The sequence below is a fragment of the Anopheles stephensi genome, chromosome 2, assembly GCF_013141755.1.
Source record: "Anopheles stephensi strain Indian chromosome 2, UCI_ANSTEP_V1.0, whole genome shotgun sequence".
NCBI classification, from domain to species: Eukaryota; Metazoa; Arthropoda; class Insecta; order Diptera; family Culicidae; genus Anopheles; species Anopheles stephensi.
The window spans coordinates 20,503,648-20,527,580 of NC_050202.1; the positions used below are offsets into that span (position 1 = coordinate 20,503,648).

A 23,933-nucleotide genomic window follows, 5' to 3' on the forward strand; every position below is an offset into this window, starting at 1 on the left:
AAATAAATATGTGAATATTTATCTACTTTGTAAGTAAATTTATTTCTCTTGATTAGTGTATGTTGTAGTTGCGATTGTTTTAGTATGTTGTTTATGTTGTAGTTTTTAATTATTGCTAATTCATTTGTTTTTACAGGGTTTTTCAGTTGATAAGGCAATAGCATCCATTTGCTAATAGTTGATAAGGCAATAGCAGGCTCCTTAGATGAAATGACAAACAAAGCTAGATGATATGGAAATGGCTTCGTATGACAGGGAATACATTTCACTTGTATTGTAAATACATACGTGTATAATAAATACATTGGGAAAACATACGTATTTAATACATTTTACAGGGTGTTTCAGTTGGTGATATGGAATGTTCTCAGATGATATTGACATAGTAGCCATTGATATTGCACGCACTTACCCGAGCGCTGAAAGGACGTGTACAATATCAACGGCTACTATGAGAAAATCGTCTGAAGACATCACAATAAAAGGTATTTGATTTCCCTGTCATAGGAAGCCGTTTCCATATCAACTAGATTTTTTTGCCATTTCATCTAAGGATCGTACAATAAAAATGGATGCTATTGCCTTATCGACTGAAAAATCCTATATTATGCAATTGCAGTTTTTTCTTATTTTGTTCCTTTGCATTTCTTTGCTCATTTATTCCGTTTAGAGTTTGTTTTATATTTATTATTTAATATTATTTCATATTTTAATGTAAATATGAATGTTTTAATCTATTTTTTACATTTTATAACCATATTTTATGTTTTACGTTTTTAAAGAATTTTGTAAGTTATAAGAAATTGAAGTATAAAATAAGGACCACATGCTGAACCTACGTGAATTGATTTATTTTCAGGCAAAACACAAACAAACATGCTACCTATGTTACGATCGATTACCAATTTAATTACATGCGAGTTAAATCCTTACGGCTGAAATGTGAGCAAGTGACAATCCAGTTTCGAAAGGAGTGACCTTTTTACAGGCAACACAATGGTAAACCAGAATTAACTTAATCATTTCAATCGACTCGTTAAATGGAGCCACTTCTGTACGATGCCTCATCGTACACGGTGCTCATCCATCGCACACGCGCACGCACAAACACCTTTCTTACAACTTGCTGCTAACCAGAAAACGGTTCCCTCCGTCCTTCAGTCACTTACATATCCTTTCACGCTTGGTTACCACCAAACCATGCACCAGGAAGCGAAAGGATTCCACCGTTTGGCAGAAAACCCCGGAAGCAAATCGGTCAACCACAATGGGTACGTGTAAGCGGTGTGTGTGTGTGTGTGTTTTCCTTGTGCCTTTTCCTGGACTGGCGCTTCAAGGATCTTCCGCATCCGCGTCGGGTTGTAAGATGCCGGACGTTCGCTTCGTTGTGTCGAACAATTTATACGGCCGGCAACGAGCACGTCGGATGTCCGTCCATCGTACCGGGATATGGTTTCGGACCTGTCGGCGGTGACCATTAACTTGCTGCCTATTCCCCGTTCACCGAGCTTAAGCCAAGGAAGCACAACAAGAAGGTCTTCGAAGCGCTGTCATCGAAATGCAAACAAACACCGGGCGAGAGTAGAATGTGATAAATTTAATTAAAATTTTACCAGAAGTGAAGATTCTGCGCTCGGGCGGTGATGTTGTCTTTTGCCGCGCTAGAAACGACCGGTCGTCCTTCGGTCAAAGCTCACCTGAACACTTGCACCAGACGCTCAATATTCTTCGCGCCTATCTGTCCATCGTGCATCTCGCAAGAAGAACCCAATCCTTCCCAGCAGAAGGATCTTGCCGCACCAGAATGGGCCACCCATAGGCTAATCGACTTCTCACAAGGGATCTTTTGTCTTGCGTAGGACGCGGTACGGCATTCAACTTCCGGCCCGGTGCAATATTCTGATAGCGCGGCAGTGTGGTTTGAATACCAACAAAAACCATTCCCGAATGCAAATGTAACTGGGTATCGTCTGACGGAGAAGCGAGAAGCGGGAACTCTTCCTTCCCCCCCCAAAAGCGAATCAACTGGGAAACTGGTTTGAAACAATGTTTGCTCATCTGTAGGTTAGATTGGATCGTCAGTTGGCTAGTTGGCTCGTGCTAGCAGCACGCTGAAATTAGATGCATTTTGAGGCATGATTTCAATTGATTAGGCTTAATGCAATCGCTCGTCTCTTCCAGGATGTCTCGGCTCTCGCAGCAGGCAGAGTCGATTGTTTGGAAGTCATTGCTACATACAGGGAAACGGTAAGATTGCTACATTGTAACAACCGATAAACAACGCATTGTAATGGAAGGATACGTTGCCTTGGAGCGTTCCAGTTTTCGGAAAGGCGAGTCACTTGTAGGCGCCTAGCAAGGGTGAAAATGTTTTTCTCTCCTCTTAGTGGATTAAACTTTTCGCATTTTCATTGATTTTAAGTCCCGAAGAATAAGTGCTGCCTGATTATTTGATGTCACCTGAAACGTAATGTAGCTGATATGAATAAAAAAATCCATGAAAACTCACAGTAATCTTATTTATTCAATCAAACTTCACTATTGCCTACATTTAGGCGGTTTTACACCATTTTTGATAGTTATGTGACTGAAATAAAAAATTTGTAGATTTTTGTACTACAATTGAAGGCATATTGTCAAGATAAAAAATGAATTATTTACAATCTCTTAACCACGTCCACGTAACAATCGTCTGTTGCATCCTATTAAAAGAAGCGCCTAAAGTTATACTATTCTGTAGTCAAGTAATATCTATAGAACGATTTGATTTAGGTTTGAGAGGATTATCACGATGACGATTGCAGGATAATGAATGAAACCAATGGGAAATATATTACTTCCTTCTAATCACCATAAAATAAAAACCCCAAAATATACAACAATTTCACTGAGCTCATTGTTTTAATTACCCAGAATCGTCTAACGACAAACATCCTGTGATTAGTTTCATCAAACAATGGCCCTTTTAAATGTCTTTGTTTATCTGTAACAGCTTGCCTGCAGTTGCGTTCCATACCAAATGGGCCAGACTAGTTCTGCAGCATTCCGAAAGCTCATTCATTCTGTCAAAATCCTGCGGTCAGACAGTGTGTGTGTGTGAGTGAATGTGGGCGATAGTGTCCATGGAACGGTTTTTCGCTACAGATCAAGCGCCCAGTACACGCACACTCCCATCATATGCGGTTGATTGATTTCGCAACATCAAACCTTGATGCGTCCATTCGCTCACGGGGCCGCCTCATGAATACAGGCCGTCCACAGGCCATCTCGAAAACGGCTCGAGCTGGCATTGGAAATGTCCGATGACATACACGAGCACGAGCAACTGAGGCTCAAAAAGCATTTGAATATTTTCTATATATTCCAGCCGTCGAAAAACGATCCGGTCGAGCGTAAAGTATGCACGTCGAACTAGCCCAGGCTTCCATAATCAATGAAGTGCATCTCGCCCTAGCCAGATGCCCTCCCTCCTTTTCAACGAATGTGCGGTAGCAAGGATGCAATTCCGCATGCATTGTGTGTATGGAAAATGTTTGAAGTACCGGCAAGGGGTTTGTGCTTAAAAATCGATTCACTGAACCGTGCACCGCGCGGGCGGAGGTTCGGAGGCCGGTGCCGTGAACAGGACCCGGCGTGATGGACGTTGCCGGAACGCTTTCCTGTTTTTCTCGGTTAGCACAATAATTGGCCCGGTTCGAAGTCAAAAGTGGGTATTGCAGCTCGGTGGTGTGCTCCAGCCTCGTGTCGAGTGTGTGCGAGTCCGGCCATTTCTCGTGTACGGCCGGAAATTGCAGAAACTCCAGGCACACACACACCAGACATACCGGTGCATTGGTGGTGAAGGTGAAGGCGAATCCAGGAAAGTCTACTTTCTTCCTTACAGTTCCATAGGGCCCGAGAGTGAGCAGGAGCCATTTTTTACCTTTACCTCCCCCTGGAGGAATTATTGATGCGTGTGCATGGACAAGATCGGAATCGTACACGGCAAACGGTCGGGTCCAACGGTGATCGGGTTGGACTTGGACGTCCCCGGACCAACCACAACGGCCGTATCTAACTTCCGAAAGCTTATGGTCTTTGGAGGACTCTCTCGCTGACTGCGTTCTGTGCGCTCGTTGCTTATGAATATGAAGGCCCCCTTTCGGCATCATGAAAAGCTTACATTCACAATTTCTCCACCAATATGACAGTATCCCGGCTGATTTGACTTTCAACCATCATAACGAACGTACGTCCTGGCCAGCCACTCGCTACCGAAGGCCGAAGAACGAGCGGCGTTAGCATATTTGGACTGTCATCTACACCTGCTCGAACCATCGGCTCCCCTTTTTCCAGTCACAGTTGGTGGCATCGCCAGTCCGTCAAGCTTTTCTGCTCATTTCTGTGCTTAAAATCAATAAAAACACGTTTGCCCTCAAGCCCGGCGGCGACCGACGAGCGGCTTTGCGAGATTGAAGGACGACGGTAAAGGTGCGTTTCCTGTTGGGAAATCGTGAGTCGTCTCTGTCTCGCTAGAGGTAAATATGTAAATCACAGCCGAGCGTCCCTCATGTTGGCAGGATTACATTTCCAAGGCTTCACATTCTTGAGATTTTTATCGCCGATAGCGAAAGCCGTTTTTCAACACCTTTTTTCCAGCTGAAGATGGATGGCTCCCACTCTATGTGAAAAGTGTGTGTGTGTGTGTAAAAACTATGTCTTAAGCATACGAACAAATGGTAAAAAATGTATCACACGCCCAAAGGTAAAGGTGAATTTTGTTACCATTTTGTCCCGCGCGCACACCCGTTGTGATTCGCCTGCGCCCGAAAGATAGGCAATTCGAAACTGCGAACCAAAAAAAGCCCTTTGAATAATGACACACACTCCGGGGGTGGCCATGGTAGTGGTAGTCGTGATGGGAGATTAAACCATCCGCCACCACCGTGAACAACCACCCGGAGCTCACCAACAACATAAAAAACCATCAAGCAGCCAACTCCCATTACATCAGGCCACCGTCAGCAGTCTAAGCTGGCTCGTCACAAATCTTCACTCGCTCGGCTCGGTTTGCCTGTGGTATTAGAGCTCGATGTATCGCCTCTTCTGTTTTTGCCTCTGGGGACATCGCGTCCAAAAAAACGCGATGTAGATTCCATTTCGAGTTCCCCGGACGGTGCATTTCAGCAACGGGTGAAAGGTGATCCTACGCGCCTGATGAGCAGGCCCGAAAACCTGATGTGCCAAACACGAAAACTTGTGCCGAAGCTCGCTCAGCCCGGATGTAAACGGGACGATTTCGCCGCCAAATCTGCGCCTACGGTGACCAAAAGTCCTTGTTCAGCCATTTGTGCAGGATGTGGAAGGTGGGGCGACGGCGGAAGGGAACGGGTCCTCAGGAGGGTGTGAAAGATTTGGATAGCAGAGAGCTGATGGTATTCGCCCATCGCTCCACCTACCATCTTCAACTCCACCCCGCGTCGAATTAGAGTCTTCGGCCGTAAGGGAATAATCCTTCCGCGGATGGATTTGCATACATTTCGTCATCGTCGCGGTCTGGTGGATTGGCTCTGGAAGTAACTTCACCACGCTCGGTTGAGCTTGCGCGTGGGTCAAAGCACTCACACGGATACACGGGTTTCGGTGCCGGAAATGCGCTTGCGACAGCGAAAACCACACTGAGACACACACGCGCCCGTTACGACCATTCGAAAACAAAATGGAGGAGGGGGAGTGATGGGGCAGGAAACCTGTGGAAAGGGGAGGGCCAGAACCTACGCTACTTAACACGGACACACACATGAGGCTTATTTCGTCAAGCATGGATAAATATGCACGACAAGGCATGTGTGCGCTGCTCTCTGTGTCAAGCCTTCGGGCAGGATATCCAGCTTCTCCTATCGATCTTTCGCCGTAGCTTACCGGAACTCAACCCACCGGGAAGCTGTGCCACGGGGCAACGGGGGAGGATTTTTCCGGGAATTAATTCAACGTCATCGGGGCGGGGTTCGGTTCGGTGCTGCAGGGATCGCTTTTTCCGGACGACGAGCTAGACGACTGTCAACCGTGAACGGCATCGCCCGAGCTAAGCTGTCACAGGACTGCTCTCTGAAGGTGGGTGCTGGGTGCTACGACGCCAGTTGAGATATGCGTCGTTACAGATTAATCCTTGCTGGTAATTTCTCGTCACACAGGCTAGTAGGTTTACGCTGAGGCGTGGCGATGCAAACGACCGCGAGGGACAAAGGAGGTGCGATTGTCATAATCGTCACCCTGCTCGGTTGTACGGACGTTTATATGAAAGAATTTGACGCTAGATGTTTTTAGACTTCGGATGATAAAAATGACAACCACTGTCAGCCGAGATGAAGGTTGTCCCGGAGAGTGTCAACCCCCCGGCAGCAGAAGACATTTCCAAATTGTGACAGAAAGAGTTGGAAATGGAATTCTTGGAACAAAGCGCAAATTGGCTTTCCATCCGTTCAGGCAAATGCAACGATGCTGTGCCAAGAGAGTAATTGAAGCTGTGTGTACCGAGAGCCAAGGTATTAAATTTTGTGGGGAATGCTATAGCCGAGACTGTCAATTTATAGTTGCGCTGTGATAGTGAATATATAATCATGGCATAATGATGCTGTGGATGGAGCGATTTCTTAACAACAACCAACGAAAGGTTGACCTTGGAACCGGATACCTTCCATGGGAAAGTTTTAATAGGAAGCGGGCGCTTTTCAAAATCTCAGGATTAATCACTTTTGGATTTTCTTGAAAGTTCTTCTTCTTCTTCTGTGGCACTACAACCTCGAGAGGTCTCGGCCTGCCATTTCTGGCTTTCTGTGACTTAATTTTAACCGTAGAAAAGTAGTCAGCCTTTCGTACGGGGAGGCGGTCTGGATGGGATTTGAACCCCGGCCCTGCCGTGTGAAGACCGGCGCCGCTGTCGCCTCGGCCACCGGACCGCCAAAGTTACTACATCCAAATCCTTGCTGATTTCTTAGCGAGCATTTTCTATTTCTAAAAAAGAGCCCAATGTTGTGGTTCAGAAAATGCTACTATAACTGCTAAAAATGATCTTGTGAAACCGTTTACTAACTAATGATGTGCAAATTGAGTCAGAATGAGTGAATTAGTTAAATCTTATGAATTTGATGATTTAAATCATAAGGAAGAGTTATTTCAACCCACTTATCACATTACTCTCCGAGCTAACTAACCACTTCCTTGCTCTGTTTTAACTCACTTATGATTTAAATCACTCATTTGTGATTTAACTCTTGATGCCAACTAGCCTCTCAGTCACTCGCGTTTTAACTCGCTCACTTTGTTTTAATTCATTCATTCACTCGTTAGTTAAATATTGCTTTACACTTTTTGTATGGAAAACACAAATAGTATTTACTTCAATAATCCTGTCATCGTGATATCATTTACCTTTGTGATATTTAACTCATGAGTGAGTAAAACAGTGAGCTCAAATAATGTGAGAGAGTGAGTAGGAGTTAGAGAGTGAGTTTAAAGGAAGTGACTGTGATAAAACGTGAGTGAGTGAGTCAAATCGTGAATGAGTGCGATAAAACATAGAGAGTGAATTGCCGAATCGACTCGAGGGATTAACTTATTCATCGAGATTTAGCTCTTAAAGATTGAGTAAAAGATTTAACTCACTATTCTACCACACACACTCTGATTCAATTCACGTTACTGAGCGGTTATTCCCACTGTGATTTTTTTCCCCCAAAAAGGCACTCATTGAATAGGCTCCTGATTATTTATCAGGAAAATTGGTGACAAAGGATTAAACCGCTTCCTTTATTTCCGCCTTAAGATAACCTCGGGAAACGTTCCGCGAAAAGTTTGTGTTTATGTGCGCCCTGCTGCTCCAATCAACTTGATCCTTTGAGAATGTCCCCCCGGCACCCGATTCCATCACCCGGTGCCCGGTGAGATTACATCCGCAGCACTCGAAAACCAAAATCAACCCACACAAAAAAAAAACAACAAAACACAACCAACGCAAACCACGAAAAAGAGGTGGAAAAATAATAGCAGCAACAGTCTCAACACGGTGGAAGAAATTTCTGCCCAATGTCAACCGGGATCGGTGACAGAATTTAGTGTGGCATTGCTGTCAACCGTAGCTGCTGCTGCAGCGACCTCACCCAACCCACACTTGCAACCCAGCCAGCGGACGGAACCAGGCGTTGCGGTTTTGCACGACGTAAAACTGCACCCGGCTTTATTGCATTTTCTCACATCCCCACCAGCCCAGCACGCGTCCGCCCGCTTTGCTTCGGTATTTTGGAGCGTTGAGATTCTTTCGGAAAGCACCTAAAACGGGAGCTAAAGTTTACCGCCCGTTGCTTGCTGCGGACAGTTGAGGCCGGTGGGCAGGACCAGGTGGCGGCGTTGCTGTAAGCACCCTTCTGGATCAAAGCCGATGATAGGTGTCAGCGGTGGTCCGGTGCTCGCCGTTCGCCGGGCCGGGCCAGGCAGGATTAAAACTTTATCACGAAGGAATTTTTCGGGTTTTGCCTTCGGGAGCCAATTTGCTGCAGGAAGTGCCATCCGAACCGGGCTAGGGGAGCATTTTTTTTGTTTTGCTTGTTGCTGTTTTGTTGTCGGAGGAGCTCTGCCCTACTATAATCCTGTGTGGACGCTACGAGTGCAGGATTAAGTAGTGGGCATCAAAAGAAGCTGTGTGGATGAATTCCATGAACTAACGCCCATCCTTCAACTCGTGGTAGTGGTTTTATGGGGTTTTGGACAAGTTTTATTTTCGGTGTGCTTCGAAAAATTCCAGCCACGGATGATGTTGCTGAAGCATAGGGCGAAGCAGGGATGGGTGAGTAGGTGGCAAGAGTGGTAGGAGCGAGTTGAAACGTGGTCTAGAGACAGAAAAGTTCTAATCTATCTGATTCATCACGATGAAACTGATGGATTTTTTAAGGGGTAGGATTGAGCAATAAAACTGTCGATTTGTTTGATGCTTCCAAAACATGCATAACTGGCCCTGATACCTCGCCAGAGAGAGGTTTTGAAGGATCATCTGGCAGTATCAACGATCGAGAAATGTCCAAGGAAGGTAATATTGTTACGCGTTCCAACAGTTTACTTGAGAAGAAGTTCTCGTCTTATGACCCCTCTTGAAAGTCATCTTAACGAGCCTTTTTGTTCGACAGTTACTCATATGCACCCCAGGTATGACCTTCAAAACACTCAACGATGTTTATCAACACACATTCAATTATGTTACACACCCGGCAGCGACCGGCAACACATCATCCGGGCACACCTTCCACATTGGCTGCACGCCTTATCCGATCGGAAAGCCATACAAACCCGCACACCGCACACTTGTAGGGCATTCTTTTTTAATAATAGCTTACCTTCGAGTGAGAAAACATTTTTCCCCCGCTTGCTCTAATGAGGCCGTGCCAATACCCCGAGGGAAGCTTCGTAGGTTCTCCTCACCTACTTGAGATACGGCACAGCGTTGGGATTTCTTTAAATAGGGAAACTATTTTTTGTCGGCTCGTTTATCCCTGTCAAGGCCATTTCTGTTACCTCCAGGCGTGCATCGGAGGCTTGCTGCTGCTCGGGTTCGGTGGATGAAAGTGAAGAAGCAGTAACGCGCTGGGGACGACACCATTGCACCGAGGGCCATCCGGTGTGGATGAGAGATATTTATAAAATTCTTTCCCCGTGTGCATATGGCTTGCGTCTCGTGGATGGAATGCTAGACGTGCGGTCATGTACAAAACCCTGGCCCAAGTACTGCCTCTCGTAGGTAAAGTAATCGATAAATCAATGAGTGTGTGTGTGTGTGTGTTAACCATTCGCAGGAAATGAAACGGGCTAATGGGCCCCGGTTTCGTGTGACATTTAACGAATTTATGTCACGAAAATATGTTCTGCGGGCGCTGCACAAAAATTCGACAATTAGAGGATGCGTGACGTTTAAATGGGTAGTTAATGGAAATTGTTTGATTTATGGCGTGTTTCAAATTAACTTCTTGGATAGGTGCTTGCTTGCGGTTTTTCAAGAAAGCTCATTAAATATCCCTATAAATGTACAGGTAAGTCTGATAAATCCTGGTGTCCTGATTGATACGAAGGGATCAAAAATATCTCAATATAACTATTTGACACTCGGAAACATCACCAGCTCATTGTGATTATTCGATTAAATCATACACTCATCCGAGAATAATGGTGGGAACTGCTGGGAGTTATGTATTATGAGTTGATAAAGACTATCATTAAATTTCCCAGGAAATGTCCTCTTCTTCTTCTTGTTCTTTCTTGGTCGAACGACCTCTTACGGTCATGCCTGCCATTTCTGGCTTACTAGACTTATTAAAACCGAATAGCTGGATAGTCAGTCCTCACTATGGGGGAGCGATCCAGATGAGATTTGGACCCCGGTCCTGCCATGTGACGATCGGCGCCGCTGTTCTCGTAAGTGCTGATTGATACAAAGGGCTAAAAAATAGCTCACTATCACAATTTGACATTTGTAAACATCACTATTCAATCATATACTCATCAGCGAATAATGGTGGGAGCTGCTGGATGTTATATATTATGAGCTAAAATTCAATACCTATTACAAATGATATGCTTGAGACGAGTTCCAAGAAGCCACAGGAAGCAGGAACCAACGCTAAAAGACAAATAAAATTCTGGAAGGAATTTCGAAATATACATACAAACACGGCAGACCGGATTTATTTATCTGCGCCTGTCGAAAGTTCCCCACCCAGAGCAACACCGCCCGAAGAAAACCGAACAGCAATCGCTCAAATGCGAAGAAACATTTGTCAAATCACTGCAAACAAAGCAGCGATTTTCGCTCGCCATCCCCCCAAACGTCACCGTGAGCTGTGTAATTTAACTACATCCATCAGCGTGTATTATCTAGTTTGTTGCTATTCCGGCAACAGCATTAGACCGGGTGAACCCATCCGTCAAACAGCAAAGTAAAACAAAACACTCGCCGGCCACTCGCAGGAACTGCGAAGGTGGGGTCGGTGATGATCGGTGAGCCCCACGCGAAATGTAATACCCGCCCATAACTCACTCACCACGTCGCAGCGAAATGAAAAAGGGTGTTTACTACGGAGCTAGGGGAACCTGCACCCAGTCGACAACAATCAGTTCGTCAACAATCAAATCACGTTGGTAAAATGGTATCCCCCTAGTTCCGAGCCGATCCAACCGAGATCAGACTATGGCATAAATCATCGTCAGGGTGTAAGCAGCTGAACCAAACACACACTCTCTGTGTGATTGTAAATCAACCTAGAACTCTTCCCGATTTGCCTAAGTACCCGTCGCACACTATCTTTGGCGAACGAATGCTGGAGGACTGCGCGTTGAACGTTGCGCATTTTATTGAGTGTTGGACACACCGTTTGCTGTTGCTGATCACGAGTTTAGTCTCATTTCCGACACCAGGCAAACGCTCATTTCCAAAGTTTCCCCCGGGGGTTTTATTCCCCCACGCAAGCGGCCCGAAAGCGATTGAATTAAAAGAGAGTGAGCGAGTGATACTTTTGGTGAGGTTAAGTATGCCGAAGTTTGCTGCGAATTGGTAACGCAAAAAGTTGTTGGTTGCTGGTTTGCGGGCGGCCAGAGCTCATTGGAATGCAAATGCAACTTCTTCCGCATTAAGTATGCATACGATCATTATTAATCAAAGTCGGATGAAGTCGTCCCGGAACTGTCCTGTACTCCCTATCGTATATCCAGCCCGAACGATGGTTGGTGTCTTTGTGAGTTTTTCGATGATAAAGATAGTTTTTTGGCGCTCCCGGCTTCCCCCCCAGTTGGATCCAGCCAGCATTAGCAATGAATCAACAGAGAATGAGTTTGACATCTTGTCCCATCAGCAGCTTCAACACTCGCCGCCAGCCACAGAAGACCGAACGAAGGCGTCCGGTGTGGGCCACCACGGTTTGTGAGTTTTGATCGAATTAGGCGTCGAGTATCTACGGTGTGCATTATAGTTTCATCCCATTGGAGCGAGTATCCGGAGCCACTTCACTGCGGTTGGGAAGCTTGTGGATCGATTTATCGTGCTCTGCAAACGCGTCACCGTCAACGTGATTTCTTACCACTGTGTGCAAGCAAAAAGTTAAGCAAAACCCCGGTTCGCGCACGAACGCAAAAAAAAAACAAAGCGATACGAAAGAGTGATTGTTCAAAATTATTCTAAAGCAGCTAAAAGAGGGAAAGCGTACAAAACAAATGTCTCGCGATTTGTGCGGCGTTAAAGAGAAGTTTATTCTTTGCGCCAAGACGTTTCGCTCGAACACAGACACAAACTTTGTGAGCCTCAGGTCCAACTTCTTTGCCATCGGTGAAGTGCTCAGGCGAGCACTGTCACGATGGGGGTAGTCCTTCTTGTTTTTTTTTGTTTCTGAACCATTATTTCTTTCTGTCGTAGCGTTTCGCGTAATCGCGTTTGCTTCATTTGCATTCAAGTTGGCCAAAAACTTCGGCGGCTTAGGGGGGAGGGGGAGGATGCGCACCAAAGTCACCAACTTTAAAGGTAAAATTTATATAGCTTGCTGCTTTTTGTCTAGCTTTTCTAGCGAAACCTTGACAAGTTCACAGTTATGAAGCAAGTTTATGCGAAGAAAAAATTGAGAATTCTCCTTCAACATAAAAATGGCAGTAGATATTCCTGGCGGAAGTTGCAGTGCAATTTTTAACATCCATAAACCAAAAACTAACCCAGCAAGTGTATTAATTATCACCGTGCACAACTTCAAAACAATGTCGGTTCGTGTACAAATCTTTGCTCGGGGCGTGCCAACAGAAAGAACGTAGAAGATTTAGCTCAAAAGTTACATAGTCCTACCAGCTATTGCCCAAGAGCAATGCCTACTAGATTGCTATAATTTAACGCTTTCAACTCTCCACAATAAACCAAAAAAAACAAGACTAAAACAAACTTCACATGGAAAGTTACAAAGTATTGCGATAAATGCCGTAGGAAGGCAAAACGACAAAACATACCAGCTTCTTTTAATGCAACGGATGTTGGAGCAACGGAGTTGTTGGTTAGAATTACGGTGCACTGCAATGCACAAATCCAAATCACAATAGGCAACCGGGGGAACCGTTCCTGCCACCGACCGGAAGCTTCAAGGAAGGAGTGCAAAGTTCTTGTTTTCATCGTCTCCATTTTCAGGCCACTCGGTTACATCCTGTCCTTGTGTGTGTGTGTGTTTTCTCCAGCTCGTAATTGTTGGTATTGCAGCCAACAGATGATAGGATGGTGCACGATTGCTCTTACCAGGGTGTGCGCCTGAATGTAGGCAGCAACGTGTACAACAATTCTTTCTTATCCCGGGTGCTTTTGTACCATAATTATAGGTCCCGGGGCTGGGTGGAGCATGACTCTCTCTCTCTCGGTGGAGATTTACAGATCCTACCCTTGTTGTTTGGTGTGTTGTTCTGCCCTGCTCCTGTTTGCTGGAAAATGGTGTACTCCCATTAGCACGGTGCCACGGTAAGATAATGCATCGGGCGGAGAACTTGTTGGATATTTAGAAATAATCTGTGTGTTATTTGCACACCATTTACAAAGCGTTGGGCACTTCCCATAAACACACCGTGTTTCCAGATGCTATCATCGAGTGAGCAAGAGGTGAAAAATTAATCACTATCACTTGGTGCGCACGAAATCGATTTGTGTCCTGGTTTCTGTTTGCTATGCCTTGCCTTACCCTTTTGTTTTTCTTCAATTCCAATCAGCATCAGCTTGGGGGATTCTGGGTGCGTGTGAGTGAGTGATGTTCTAATTAGTGAAGGCGAACAAATTTAGCAAATTGGTCGGTGCCGTATCCTGGCCGAGACCGCTTCAATGTCACGCAGCGAAAGTTGCACCTCCGACGGTAATCTACGCAACAGTTCGGGTTTGTGCGACAATATGTTTTGCTCGCAATATGGTTTTCTGTGATCGGAATACGCTTGAGCGGGTTGTTTTTGGGAGCGAAAAACTTTTCTATTAACAATCTGCACACGAACTGAAGACGGGTGTGTCCGTGACTGCTAAATCCTTTAAGGAATAGAGAAAACAGGGAGCACCAGGCAAAACCATAAAGCTGTCTTCGATTTGTGGTTAAAGCGGGGTGTCTTAATAGGCAACAGAGGATGAATTTTTGAAGCAAAATCAGCGTAATGGATTAACGGGGTATACCCGCAGATTTTGAGTTGTTTAATTAAAATAAATTAATTCGCTTGAAAAAAAAAATTAAAAAAACAATTTTGCAAGGCAAAGAGACAATCCTTAAGGCACGTACAGTGAGGAGTATTACTATACGACCAACTATTTCTGTAAAAATAGTAAAATAGGAGGAATCGATTTATTTATTTTTTTATTAAAGTAATTGACGATCTTGTAAATTTACTTTTTTTTGAAATTGTGGTATCGTTAATTTAAAGGGGCAGCCAGAGACACAATTTGCATGTTAAAATAGATTAAGTCAATCATGATATTACCTTGAATTTACATTGATATTAATCGCATTGAATAGTCGAAGAAATGTAGCGCGATACGATAATATAAAACTATTCATACATACTATTCAATGTTCAACTATTCTTTTCAACTAATTGTACAATTCAACTATTCAAATTAAGTAAATCAAACAATTCAATTAAAATTAGAGGTGTCTTCCTAAACCTTTGAAAAATTATCATGAGCTAGCTCAGTTATTATTCAAGCAATTTGTTATTTGTTTTCAGAGTTTTAATTAAAAGCAATTGAACTAAAAACCGATTTTTCATTCAGATTTTAAGTTAAGATGTTGCTGAAATTATTTCCATAATTTAGAATGGTTATTCTTCAGATAATAATCAAAAGCTTTAGAGCTGAGAGCTGAGAGCTGTGAATACTTGGGTGGTATAATTGTTGTGTCCATCACTGTAATACTTTCTCCTGTTCGCTTGTCTTTAAAGACATTATAAATTGGAGAATATGATTGACTTTGGAACAAATTATAGAATAAATGGGAACAATACCTAAGCTTGTTTGAGAGCTTTATGAGTACTTTAATTGACACCTAAAGTTATAAGTAAAAATAATCATTCTAACGTTGATACTAAACTTAAGAGGCGGATGAGGCCTCCAAGATCCAAAAATCTCTAAAGTTAAAAGTTTAACACTTAAACTTAATAGTAATTGATAATTATTATATTTGAATCAATGAATAATGATGATTTAATTAAAAAAAAATCTTTTAAATTGTTCTGTGCCCCCCTATTCCCTTTGTTTTTACTATTTAAATATTGAAAGCTTCCTGATGTGTCCCTATGTTAATTGGAACAAAAAATTTAATCTTCCTTACTGTAATATCAGATGATTGTAGATGAAGAAACATCTCATGAAGAACGAATTTTCATCATCATCCACCATGCATTTTTTCTCCATTTTTTCTTCAGCTTTTAAATCCCCCTCCCCATGTTGTTACACTCACACTCATCAGTCTTTTATCCTTGAAAAATCGACCTGTACGCTCTAGAAAACCCCCGGAAAGCGGAAATAGCTACCCGTAGCGGATAGTAATTTAGCTCCCGGCAGGGAAGAAACAGATAACCCAACTCGAAATTAGACCGTGCACCGTACGTGTCTTGAGTGAACGAAGAGCTCTTGCATGGGTGTGTGTGTGTGTGTGTGTGAGAGAGAGAGCACTTCTTCACTTATCACTAACAAAAAAGCTCATTCTAAGTAGTGTCAAGGTAGGGGAGGTAAGCGAACAGGGGGGAAAACGACAAGATCCGGTCATGGCCGCAAGGAAGCTGGGGTGGTTCTTTTTTACGCTTTTTATCCTTATCCGGCAACCGTTGCCAAAGTCAAAGTCAGCCACAGTGGTAACGGTAACGGTTCTGCTAATGGAGCTGTTTATTAGCACCGGTGAGAGTCGGTGAGATTCGCCAAGCCGTAAGTGTAAACGTATGTACCGGACCAGCGTGTTCCAGCCCCTGAAGGTAGGCAGCCAGGTAGGCGGATGGGTACTAGTGCGGTCGCTGACGAGTAAATAAAACTTTTCTTTGTCTTTCCCTGTACCTGCTGCGTACCGTACGAAGAAGCATCGCTAATAACACCTGCACGCCACGTAAGTGGAAGAAGGACTTTAACAAGCTTCTGGGCAAATTACTCCTGCCCCAATTTCCTGGCGGCGGGTTGGAAAGCGGTGGTGCTGCTACTCTTCAAAGCTAATTTCGCGCATACCCATTTATACTGGCTGAGCTGACGGTAGAGGTTCCGGGCTCGCTTCCGGGTACTTGCGCCACTGCTCGCTAAGAACCAGCAAAGACCAGCGTGAAAGTACCACGCGAAACGGGGGAACATCGCTACTGAGCGAGAGTAGCGGCAATAATAATGCCAAGGTCATTGGCCGACCGATCTGACCCGGTACCGCCGTGTACCAGGAACGGGGAGGAAAAAGGTAATTGTGTAAGAACTTTTCTACCCTCAGAACACCTTCCACCCGGAAACGGAACACTCAACGATTTTTCGACCTTCCCATGCTCCCATTCTTTTAAGCCGTCAGGATTCGTTCGAGCTGCCTTATCCACGTGTGAGACTGTGTATGTGTGGTTTGAAAAATCTCTGCACCATTAGACGGCATAATATTGCTCCGTGTTTGACGCTCTTCCTTAAATTGGGCACGAGAGTTGCCTGCTTTTCCGCCGTGTTCGGAGCCCTCATGTTGTAGTAAAAAATGTTGAAAAGTTAGTTCCGGTGCATATTTAGAGCGCTCCGAAACGGAATGGAACGTAAGCAAAGGGGCAGGTGTGTGGATACAACTTGCCCCAATGCTACCCGTATACCTGAATAACTTGAAGTTGGATAATAATCAAACCAGAAAGTTTATCTCGTCACGAAATAATGCTCACAGTAGTAAAAAGGTACAACAAACGGTACGAGAGAGCGCGCGCCGTGATTTGGTGCGTTTTTTTGCCCCACCAAGGCCCTCCTCAACAAGATGTCGAGAGGTTAAATATAGACTTCGTTAAAAATGAGGTTATTTAAGAGAAAAAAACAACGGTCCACTGTGGAGGTGAAATTGGGCATCACGATTGTAATGGGAAGACTTTTTTGTGTTGTTGAAATTAGTTTTGAAGGTGGGCTTTAATCCAGGTTCCCTCTCGGTGCGCACTTTATAATCGGGTAATTGTATGCCTATATGCCGCTCATAAATTATCCTCAAAATTGTTTTGTTTGTGAAACAAAATTAAATCCTCCAATTTTGTTGGACAACCCCTAGTACATGACGGCACTAATATTTAGATTTGCCTTTTGAGCTACTATTGAGCCTCAATGTTAGGTTCTTATGTTAGCCTTCATTAAGGCTCAGTTAAATCTTCATTTTTTTAAAGGGGAAAAATGTTCTACTTAAGATCTACTACAATTCGAGAGTGGTTAATACACTCCGGTGAAGCTCCTCTACAATCCAAAATGCCTAAGTTGCTGTTTTGATTTAAACCTCACTGACCTAAATTGAAGCAGATCTTACTTCAAGTGGGCTCCATTGTTTTTTCCTTATTTTTCAGCCTCTTTGACCGTCTATCGATTCGACTCAAATCAGCGAAAAGTATCAACAAACATATCTCATGGTGCTCGGAACAGAAGATACACTTGAATTGTTAATTGACTGAACTCATCGTTTGCAGGTGCACAAGGTAGAGTTTGTACAGCTGTCGAAATAATACGAGTCAGCAAAAGAAAAACACAAGCTTCAAATTGATAGAACCAGATGAAGATTCAAGTCAACTTCCACTCCCAGGCTCTCTGTCTTTCCTTCCCAATCAAACAATCCGGAGACATCCACTTGAATTTCCTTTCTTGATGATTTGCTACGATGATAGCTGCCGAGCGTTTCGATTTTATCATCGCATCGATTCACAATAAGGGAAGAAAGCGGGGCAAAAAAAAGCACCAGACTACTTCATCAACAATTGATTGCAGCAAGTGCTTAGGCGTCGGTTTTCGATTCAACTCGCAGGAAGGAAAACTGTACACCGCTATGATCGCGTTTGTCATTATGAGCTCATCTAGGTGGGGGTTTCTTTCTTATCTTTTTTTTTAGCGATTCCTCACCTTTTAAACCACAATCTATAGCACCATTCTATTATCCTGCTTCTACCCGTTCCCCTTTATTCAACCGTGTGCTGCACTGTCAGCGCCGTTAATTTATGCTGAATGACTGATTGTTTGACGAGAGCAATGGATTTTTTTTTTAGGGGAAATGTGTTTTCTTGGTGCATTATTTTTTATGCTGATCAGTAAAAATTCTATTTTTTTGTATATTTTTTTAGAATGTTAATTGAAGCATGAACTTTGAAAAAATTATAAAAAGCCTATTAAATGATCAAGTACATAAGATTAAAAAAATATAACAAATAAAAATTAATTTCGAATTACTTGAAAAACACCTCTCTCTGCATATTTTATACCATCCTTCTCCGTTTTATTCCTCTTCGAAACGATCAATCATACAAGCCATTAATTTTCAAGGACATCCTCATGAAAACATTTAAGCATGGCGATTCATCCTTGGTATATGAATATCTGGAAATCTGTTCTTTCCACACCAAAAATAATGCAAAAACTCAAGCTAAAATTCTGTGTGGGTGAATGCTCGAGAGTATCAATAAAGCGAAAAAACAAACATTCGCTCTCCGAGGTTCCGTGCCAAGTTCACCTCAACATTAACCTCACTTTTGTCTCCTTAGTGCCCAAGCCCGTCCGGCCGCTCTAACGTAACGACGCCGGCGAACCGATGCGAAGGTGTATTAGTAGCGATATTTGTCCAATTCACAAACAAATTGTGTTTATGTTCCCCCACAGCGTTAACTCGGTCGGGTGGAGAAATGAAAGACCAAAGCCAAAAAAAAAAAAAGAAATACACACGACACAAACGATCAGCCCCGAACGATGGAAAGTACATCGTTAGCCGGTGGTATTAGCCCGGCAGTAGCAGGGCTTAGGGTCTTTTACCTGTTGTTGTAATTTGATTCGATTGCATTTATATTAATACCCAACCCGGTCGCGGGTTTATACGGTTTGAAAAAAGAAAAACAACCGACGCCCGAGCAACAATCGTCAGCGCGATGGAGACGCCCAGTCGCTCGTACGCTAGACGACGCACGACGCGTGACAACAACAAAAAACACGTGTCCCCCAGGTAACGAGGACGTCTTTGCTCGCTGTCTGAGCTATTGTAGGCCACCGAAGCACACCGTCGCTAGCGGAATGCAACAAGATAGCTTTGATTTGGCACTATCTGATGGCCTATTTGTTCGTGCCTTTCGGTTTCTCCGGGTGCTGGTCGTGATGGTCGTCCGCCTTTCATTTCGTTTTTGGGGTTTTCCTTTTTTTTTGTTGCCAGCTCACTTGGAACAATGGTAACCGCGTGAAGCAACTCGTAGACGCTGAGGAGCCTACGAGTTGCTTTTACAAGGACGAAAAGAAACCCGAAGACTATCCGTACATCCTCGTGACATTTGGCAATCGTTCCACGCTACAACTCAACAGACACATACGGAGAAAAAGAGACAGAGAGAGACGAACCGTACCAGGCACGATATTTCGCGGCATGCCAGGCCCAATTCAAGCAAATTACGACAACCTACCAATCACCGGAGGAAAGTTGACTGTAGATAAGGCGGTCGTCACCGAGAACGGGCAGGGCACGGTGAATCAGAAGTTTCAAGAATGATTTCCCGACCGAAAAAAAAGAGGAAGACGAATCATGCCCACCGTAGCCATTGTCGGTGAAGGGGCTAACGAATAAATTGGATCAAATTACACGGGGGCTTACCTTTTTCGGTCTCAGTCGGGTACGGAACGATCGTGATTAGCGATATGGATCCTTTGCCGATGAACGGTTTGTGATTATTTTAAGTGGTGCAGTTTTGGGGCAGACTTATTTTGATTTGCGTGAGACAAAGAGTTTGCTTTAAGCGAGACATGAAATAAAAAATCATTTTACAGAGGAAAATCTAAAGTCATGATAATAAAAATGGCTTTAATATATCCAAATTCTTCCAAAAAAGCGAGACGAAAAAGGACTTTGAATAAGGAGATAAGTCCTTAAATATTATTAAAATATTCTTTAACTCGATTCACCGCTTCGCCCCAGGCTTACATCTCAATCCACACTAAAAAGCAACCCAAAAATAGATCAACTACCCATATCATTAGTCTTCGTTGCACGGCGGAATGCATACTGCCAGGCGCGCTGGCAGTTGTTAGTGACCCACCATTGCACACCAATGTTTCCGTTCCATCTCGCGTATGCAACTACGGGCATATGTAATCCATTTCGCCCCGTACCAACCAGCCAGCCAGCCAGCACATTTATAGCATGAAAACCATCATTATTTATCCACCGCGCGGCATGTGGTACTGTGTGCTACAGTGCTTTCCGACAAAGTGGCAGAACTAACGGTAGACAGTGGTTAGTAACGGGTTGGGCTCTCTCTCTCTCTCGCGCGCGCTCTATTTCAGCTGGTCTGATTGCCACCATTGCATCGCTATTATGCCCCGTGGTTCACAAAAAAAAGCTCCCGAAAAAACTGGCGCGATGTGTAAAGGAGAGCTAGTCCGTAGCGGACACACACACACACACACAAAAATGGCAACAGCCTGAGATATTTAGGAACACTGGAGGAACTTTCGAGACGTGGCCGAGAAAACGATATGAGAGTACGAGCGTGATATGATGGGGCAGTGTTCCTGTGGGGTATCCCTGTGGTGGATATAATTTATGTCTGACAGTAGTACCCTCCACACACACACACATCCTATCCAGCCCGTTAGACGACCGGCACCGGTCAGTTTGCGTATGGTTTGAATGAATGAAAAACGCAATCTACTCAGCCGCTCGGCAGTAGTGTCTCGGGCTGCCCGTAAAGCAAGAATGGAAACGCGCCCAGAAGAGGATAACAAAGGGGGCTAGCCTTTCTCTCGCGGTAAATATGTTGTCGCCGGCTAGCATGTGGCTTGCCTCGGTACTGCTGGACATGGTGGCTCCATTTGGCTAACCGGTGGCTAACAAAACGCAGCCCAGCGTGAGGAGAGAGAGAGTCGCTGTAAAAAGTAAATAAATTACGAAATAATGATTGTAATTACCATGCAAGAAAATGAGCCTCGTGATAAAAGATATCACGGTACTCAGAGTGCATGTGTGTGTGTGTTGCTTTGTTCCAAACCCTCGTGTGATGGAACGAAAAGTATGCTGCAGTCCGTACGGAAGCTAGCGAGTGGACTGCTAATAAGCCACCATGATACATGGATTACACGTGCGGGAATAATAGAAGGTAATTTTATTAAAACACGTTTATGTTTGCGAGACAAGCAGTTCTACTCATTGTGGCTTTCTTGGTCAAATTTAAATGTTTTTATGCTTTATTTTATTAGCATTAGAGAAGGAGAGGCTAAGCTATGCATACTAATTATTCTTTGAAGGCCTTCTTTGGGTGTGCATAAGGATCTTTGAGCAGGAGAACATGTGTATAAAACAAGAATCTACAATAAATTGAAATAAATATTACTCAAAAATCCCAATCCTAAACGAACTCGACCTCAAATATTTGGCTTTCTTGTCCTGCGTTTAAAAATTGTATTTAGCGCCTAAATGTAGGCTACCGTAAGACACCATTTTGAAGAACAATCCATAACACTGCGAGACATACACCAGTTCTAACATACACCAGATACACCAGATTTGTGCAGATAGAGTCGTTCAATACAAATTGAAATTAGTTCCCTGGAAGCAAATGGTATTTTCTAATGTCTTCTTCTTCTTACTCCCACCAATCGATACGTTCTTCCAGTCTCAAGTATAGAATTTTGATAAAAATCACACATTCCAGATGCATTACTATGCTCTCCTATAATCAAAAGAGGGCTACCCAAAGCGCCATGGCCTTCCCTGTACTCAAGGGGCAATAGCGCAGGGTCTGCAAAAGCTTTCGTCTCCATTACAAACTTGCACCTACCGGCGTTCCCCATAGTTTCGGGGCGAACGGGGCTAAGGAAAGGAAGGAGTCAGCATGAATTATTCATTCCGACGATGTGCGTAGTAGTTGCCTTTTGGGTGAAACGAAGTAGCTAGCAATAAAAATTTGCATTTTATGCATACGCTTCAAGGTGGAAGTGTAGAAGCGTGTATGTATGCATGATTGGGAGGAAAAATATATTCAAATTCGGAAATCTCTCCCGGGGCACCACCGTTCGTGCGTCTGGGGTTTTGTGTTTGGAACCGAACGCACCTGCCGCAAGGAATCGATGCCGGTGACGAGAACGATTGAGCTGTTCGGTAGTGATGCAATCGATTCGGGGGAAAAGGTAGGTCAAGTTTTTTTTCTGTGCCTCGAGAGAACTTAACCACATAGTTCGACTGGTAAAAGTACATAGTATGATGGCAAAATTGGTAGAACTCAAACAACAAGAGTTCATGTTCTGAAGAACTTGCTTTCAAAAAATGAAGCCCCACGTTATTATACATCTTCCACGCGCTCTAGCTAATCGAAAACGGTATCCGGTAAGTGTCTGACCGTAAACGGCACGGCGAAAGTGCTATAATATTTAATGCATTCCGTCTGTTGCTCTCACGACGCTACGCATCTGTCGCTAGAAACAAAAATTCCAAAGCAAAAAAAAAAACTTTAACAGATTTTAAAAAACTGACACGAAACAAAATCGTTACCATAGCTGCCGAACGTCGAACGTATTAACTTTCCGCTAGATTAGATATGCAAACTGCTGATGAACAATCTGGTCCGGCACTCTGCCGAACGGCCGCCAGCCATTTGAGGGTAATTTTTGGAGCTGAAAATGGCCAAACTCGATAAAAATTTTCCTAACCAAAGCGAACCAGGAGACGCGTGATGAGATTGTCGTGCCTGAGGTTATGTTTGAAGTTTTCGCAGACACCTGGAGTTTTTAAGGTACGGGTTTTAAAGCTTTTAAATTTTGTCATCCACGCTATTACCAACAAACATGGTGGGACTACCGATGCGTTGTATATTATGAGTCAGCAGCCAAACTATTTAGACTTTGCGTTGAATCATTAACGTTTATAGCAAATAAATCTTTGATTGAACAAAGCAAAGGGCAAAATCTTATATCGCACTGATCAGATCAATCATTGCAACCGGCCATGAAGTGTTAATAACCATCTTTTCAGAACCCTGCCCAAACCAGCCGGCCAGGCTCTATACTGATTAATCTTAAGTGACCGAAGTGCGAGAAAAGTGCCCTCCCTTTCCATCCGTGCCGGCGCATCGACGGGAGTGATATTGCCTGACTGCTGTTAATCACTCACAATCAGACGAAATATTGCTCATAAATGTAGTTCCACCTATTGCTGCTCGCCCAAACGCCCAACACGACCAACCTCACACTCACACGCAACTCTGACGGGGAACAGGCAAGCCGTCGACTTTTATACACATCCCCCTAGCGTCGTAAATTATGAGCAATAATTAATGTCAATAGCAATTATGAGCGAGCGCTGGAATTGATGGAGATCCACAAAACTCGGTGGGAGCGTGGGACTGTGGTATCCCAACGTTATCGAGACGTTCACTCCCACTGACCACAGACGCCCGGCTTCCCTTCACGCCGGCCCGTACCAGCCCGGAGGGCAATAAATTTCACCGGAAACAAGCAAAACAATCATTTACTAGCTGCTGTAATCCATTCCGATGAGGATGGGGCCGGTTAAGCCGCCATCAAAGCTGGCCAGCGGAACGACTATTTTGATGAAGTCTGGCAGGTTTAGACATTTGGAATTGAACTACTTGCGGGTGGCTCAAGAAGCGGAGATAGCGGTATGGAAATGAGATGCTGCTCCGCTGACATCTAGGGCGCGTGCAAGCACATGCCAAGATCGCGTACGACCGAACGGGCGTTGATTTATCACCCCTGA

At 44.1% G+C, this 23,933-nt stretch overlaps 1 protein-coding gene and 1 long non-coding RNA gene across 2 annotated transcripts in view; both read right to left on the reverse strand.

The window, feature by feature from the left end:
• Nucleotides 1-23,933, reverse strand: part of LOC118504283 (fat-like cadherin-related tumor suppressor homolog) — a 269,118-nt gene that overhangs the window by 64,617 nt on the left and 180,568 nt on the right.
• On the reverse strand, nucleotides 18,084-22,981 carry LOC118504284. Its single transcript, XR_004905284.1, has 2 exons — nucleotides 22,710-22,981; nucleotides 18,084-22,633 (listed from the first exon to the last, which is right to left on the reverse strand). It is a non-coding gene; the product is annotated as an uncharacterized LOC118504284 (long non-coding RNA).